Source organism: Loxodonta africana, chromosome 12, assembly GCF_030014295.1.
Source record: "Loxodonta africana isolate mLoxAfr1 chromosome 12, mLoxAfr1.hap2, whole genome shotgun sequence".
In the NCBI taxonomy this organism is placed as follows: domain Eukaryota; kingdom Metazoa; phylum Chordata; class Mammalia; order Proboscidea; family Elephantidae; genus Loxodonta; species Loxodonta africana.
This window is the reverse complement of record NC_087353.1, coordinates 8,665,876-8,671,657: the sequence shown is the minus strand read 5'-3', so window position 1 is coordinate 8,671,657 and position 5,782 is coordinate 8,665,876.

Genomic DNA, 5,782 nt, shown 5'->3' with positions numbered 1-5,782 from the left:
CATCAGTCTTCCCTTGGTCTGGGAGCATCTCAGCACAGGAACCTCAGGTCCAAAGGACGCACTCTGCTCCCGGTGCTGTTTTCTTGGTGGAATGACATCCCCAACTATCTGTTTGCTTCCCTTTCCTTTTATCTTTTGTAAGATAAAAGGCGGTGCAGGCCATACCTCAGGGAAACTCCCTTTACATTGGACCAGGGATGTGGCCTGAGCAAGGGTGTTACATCCCACCCTAATCCTCTTTAGCCACAGGCAGAAATTATGATTTAGGAAAATCACAAAATGGAAGACAGTCACACATGGCCTAACCAAGTTGACACATATTTTGGGGGCACACCTAAGTGATATCAGTTGCAAAGCCCCTGTCTCCTAGGTATTGTTTTTATGGGCAAAGTTGGCAGAGCTGAAGTCAGAGGAGAAAAGAGGTGAAGAAGAAGCCATGGGCTGTACATGGAGGTGCTCTTTCAGGTGACTGCTCACCCAGACCTACCAGTTACTGTTGAGTCAATTCCAACTCATGGCAATGCCATGTGTGTCAGAGTAGAACTGTGCTACATAGATTTTCCATGGCTGGTTTTTCAAAAGTAGATCACCAGGCCTCTCTTCAGAGACACCGCTGGGTTCATTTGAACTTCCAACCTTTCGGTTAGCAGCACAACACTTGACCCATTGGCACCATAATACAAGGAGCCCCTCTTGAACTTCATTAAATCTTTCTTCTTTCTCATTGCACCTCTTAGGCTGTCTTCAATATTTATGAAAACTTTGACAGCCGTTCTTTTCTCTCTGCCCTCTCCTGTGTCTCTCTGCCCTCTCCTCCACTATATTTTCACCCCAACTCCAATCCTTTCTGGCCCAAGGCAGCATTCAGTTACGTGGCTTTGTACCGGGATAAACCTTGAGAGAGGTGTCACTTGAATAACTGCGATGACTTACCTCACATTTTCTTAACACCAACTCTGCTGTAATAATCTTAGTCTTTAAAAGCTTTAATGTCTTGTTTTAAAGCATAGTTTTTGCTTCCTAAATCTTTACCACAAGGAAGTAGTATAAATGCAAGATCTGCTGAGGGGGAAGAAAAAATTTAATCTAGACAAAAGGAAAAATAAAAAATAGTAAACCCATTGCCACGGAGTCAATTCCGACTCACAGTGATCATGGGACAGAGTAAAACTGCCCCACAAAGTTCCCAAGGAGTGGCTCACAGATTCCAACTGCCAACCGTTTGGTTAGCAACAGAGCTCTTACCACCATGCCTCCAGGGCTCCAAAGGAAGAAAAAGGTTTTGTTTTGTTTTTTTTAGGTCAACTCTAATGACAAAAATATGGAATTCTTTTTGTTGATTTGAAGGCATGGGAGAGAACAGAGCTCCAGCGTTCAGAGGGTCTACTCTGCATTCCAGTTACCTATCCACATGCTGCCTGCAGAAGGGACACTGGGAGGCTTACCTCACGAAGTGTAGCTTTGTGATCATGCTGTAGGACTACAGCAGGCTTTCTGAGTGTGAGTCACTCCTGGAGTCAGCTGTGACTGACTCATCCGAAGGAACTTGAGGAGAGCCAACAATCCCAGGAAATGAAGCCTAGGCTCATCTCGGAATTTGAGTTAAGGAATTTTTCTTCAGCATCCTCTTGTCTGAAGGGAATCTAAATAAATGTGGGGCAATAGGCAAAGAAACCATCTGTCGAAAATTGCTTGGGCTGCCCTTTTCTCATTGAGCTAAAAGAGCAGGGCAATTACTGAATACATGCAAGGTTTCTGCTTGTAGAATTTGCAAATTAGAATGTATGGGCAGGAATAACTCTTTGGTTTATTATTTTGGGGCTCAGATGGCCCAAAGTGTCTTTGTGTTAATTCTGGGGCTCTGCATGTACAAGATTGCTTTGCTATTGCTCCTATTTTTTCTTTCGGGATTAAATCTTGTTAGGGTTGCTATGAGTTAGAACCGACTCAACAGCACTGGGTTTGGTTTAGTATTCCTATATTAATACTTTCATACTACCATAATACTATTATGATGTAACATAATGTAACACAACACAACATAACATAATATAATGTAATATAATATATATCTTGGGGCCCTGGTGGTGCAGTGGCTATGTGTTTGGCTGCTAACCAAAAGGTGGACCATTTGAGTCCACCAGCCGCTCTTTGGAAACAGTATGGGGCAGTTCTCCTCCATCCTATAGGGTAGCTATGAGTGGGAGTTGACTCGAAGGCAACCAGTTTATACATATCTTAATACCCCACTGCTGTCCAGTTGGTTCCCATGCATAGGGACCCTACAGGACAGAGTAGAACTGCCCCATTGGGTTTCCAAGGAATAGTTGGTGGATTTGAACTGCAAACCTGTTTTGGTGAGCAGCCGAGCTCTTAACCACTGTGCCATTATGACAGCCAGTATCCCTGATTGCATAAATTCTTTTTTTATTCCATTATGCATGGGGTCGTCATGAGTTGGGAGGGCAGCCCGATGGCCCCGACAACAACAGCGATAACTCTAATACCTCAAAGTGTATCACTAAAGGACCTGTGAAAAAAAAGGACCTGTGAAGGATGCTTTAATCAAGAGGCAAATGCCATTTCTCAGACACTTACCTATCAAAGTTCTGCCGTTCTTTCAAACCCAACAAAATTTTCAAATTTTTCCTCAAAGGCTTCCAAGGTCTTCCCAGGTAGATTTATTTATTTTGTCCCTTTTTTTCCTCATGGGCTGCTGTTAAAACGCTATTATAGATCTTATCACAGATAACTTTATATCAGGTGGTGGTTGTTATTTCTTGTGTATGCCTGTATCTCCCAATGAGTTACGTGTTCATAAAATGTAACAAAACCTGTCTCTTTAATACCTATATTCCCTACAGCATATATCATAATACTTTGCAAGAACTAGGTGGTTCATGTAAATTTATTAAATTAAGCTAAATTTTAAATTAGCAACAATCTTTTACATGCAGTTTTTGCTGCTCCAATGCAAGTATTGGTTAGACTTTTTAATTTTCCCCACATCACTGTACACTCCCTTTATTATTGTAGTGGGGTTGACATTTTATCATCTTTATGATTTTTTAAGTTCATCTATCTTGTCTCTGTTGACTCTCCAGTGCTGAGCACAGTTTCAGACACTGTGAGAGTGAGCTTTATTGAGTGAATAAATTCATGTCCCATTTGGTGCTGTGTGTACGTGTGTGTGCGCATGCGTGTGTGTGTGTAAAATTTGGGGGGGGGCAGAACTTTAACTATCAATCTCTAAATATTCTGTATGTTTGTATAATGATCTCAAAGCCCATGAAGTATAAAACCAAAACCAAACCCATTGCCATCGAATCAATTCTGACTTGTATTGACCCTGTAGGACAGCATAGAATTGCCACATAGAGTACCCAAAGCTGTAATCTTTACGGATGAAGACAGCCACATCTTCCTCCCACCATATCCTTCTCCGGCGAGTGGAGCAGCTGGTGGGTTTGAACTGCCAAACTTTTAGTTAGCAGCTGAGCATTTAACCACTGTGACACCAGGTCTCGTTCCATAAAGTATAAAGCGGTTTTATGCTTTCAAAACACATATGCATAAACACTCAAATATGAACTTATACATAGAAATATTTCTGCTATGGTGAGACTCTCTAATGCTAACTATAAGTCATTAGACATCTATTAGTCACTAAAGGAGCCCTGGTGGCACAGTGGTTAACAAGTTGGCTACTAACCAAAAGGTTGGCAATTTGAATCCACAAGTCGCTCCTTGGAAACCCTATGGGGGCAGTTCTACACTGTTCTATAGGTTCGCTGTGAGTCAGAATTGATAGCGATGGGCGTGGATTTTGTTTTGTTTTGTTTTAGTCACTAGAATGTTATTTGGAAACTCTGGTGGCATAGTTGTTAAGTGCTACGGCTGCTAACCGAAAGGTCAACAGCTTAAATCCACCAGGTGCTCCTTGGAAACTCTATGGGGCAGTTCTTCTCTGTCCTATAGGATTGCTATGAGCTGGAACCAACTCGGTGGCAATGGGGTTGCTTTTTTTTTTAGAAAGTTATTTAGAATTTTTTGAAAGTAAAGGACATAAACAACTCTTAAGTTCACTTTGACTCAGCATGTTGTGACACAAGAAAATATAACGTAATTAATCTCTAAACAACCTCCCCAATCTCTAACCTTGAAGAAAAGACACATCATTCAGTTGTTCTCTAACTCTGGAGAAAATACATAACATACTAGTCTTTGATGTCACACTGGCCCTTACTGTGTGGAGCGAAGTTGACATCTTCACATATAAACCCTAGATTTCTGCTCACTCACTGAGATTCTGTCCACTGTCACTGACCTCTGACCCTATCTACGAGGCACTGCCTTTTAGTTCTAGCCATGGTTAAGCCTTCTTCCCAAGACCTCTCGTTAAAGATAAAAGCCTAAAGTTTGAAGATTTGGGCTCTGACCATTGAATTAACATTGTAATTGTAATTGTTAGTTCTGATCTCTGGTTCTAAATGAAGGCTGTGAGGTCTTACTTGCCTGCCTTGCCATGACTACCTTGCAATTAACTAAATAAGCTTATATATGCCAAACCTGAGCATTTCTTTATTCATTTCTAAGAATAACTCCTACGCAACCCTAATATGTGCACAGAATCCCCACAGAAATGTAACCCATTAATATGCAAAATAATAAGCATTAAAATTTAGTTTTAAAAGCTGCTTGATGAACTTAAACTCTTTCATCTATTTGTCGTCCTGAGATTTTTCAAAGACTTAGCTTGGGTGTTGAGATAAAATCACGTTCAAAAAGTTGGTCTTACATGCCGACTAAATTAAAAACACCTGGTACTAGGTAGTTCTGAAGAATCTGGCAATATTATTAGTGCTCAGCTACATTTTCATTGTTGAAATTAACTGCTTCTCAGATCCTGTGAGGTCTCTTTGTGACATACTGGATTCATCGTTGCAGTGGCAGGGCTACCAGAGCCTCTAAATGTAATTTATTAAAATTTAAGAACCTTGTCCAAAAGCATCTTTGAGCCACCTGGATCAGAATGATTATTGATTCCAGTGACGAGATTTAGGTAGCTGTTAATTGTCTTTCTTTACATTTAGGCATAGGCATTTAAAATAAAGAGCCGATTATTCTTTCACGCATAGTGGTTAGAAGGTCTATGCCTCTCACAAATTAAATTATTTTGCTGTATTTTTTGGAAAAAAGTGTTGAAAGTTTCAATTCCTCTTTTTCTTCCTCTGCTCAGTGTTCAATATCAACTTAGATAGCCATCTAATACAACAGTGGTCAGTAAAGCCTCTGAATGTAGACATATGATTTCCTGCAATATCTTAGCAGTTTTCTTATTTTTATTCTCTACAGGAAAGGCACGTATGTGAGAGTGACCACAGTCACAATCCACAGGCAGAGAGGACTATGACACAGTGCAAAGAGCACTGGGTGAGGTGTTACCAAGCCATGATGGTGTACACTTGGGCACATTATTTATGTTCTTCAGACCTCCGGTTTCCCCAAAGGATGGGAACCATATGATGTTGCCCATATTCAACTATTTTCCATCTATAAAATTATCCATTTAATATGATTCAACCTAATACAATAGGCACTGAAGGGATGAGACACAAGGCAGGATGCTTTCTAATAGTTTAAGACTTACAGGGGAAGGTCCAGAGAGAGGGGGCAAAGGCGACTGGGGTTCTGCTCAAGATTAAAATCACCTTCCATGGAATGTGTGTTGATTAGATTAAAATTAATTCATTTTTCATGTTTTAGTTTACCCAAGACCCTA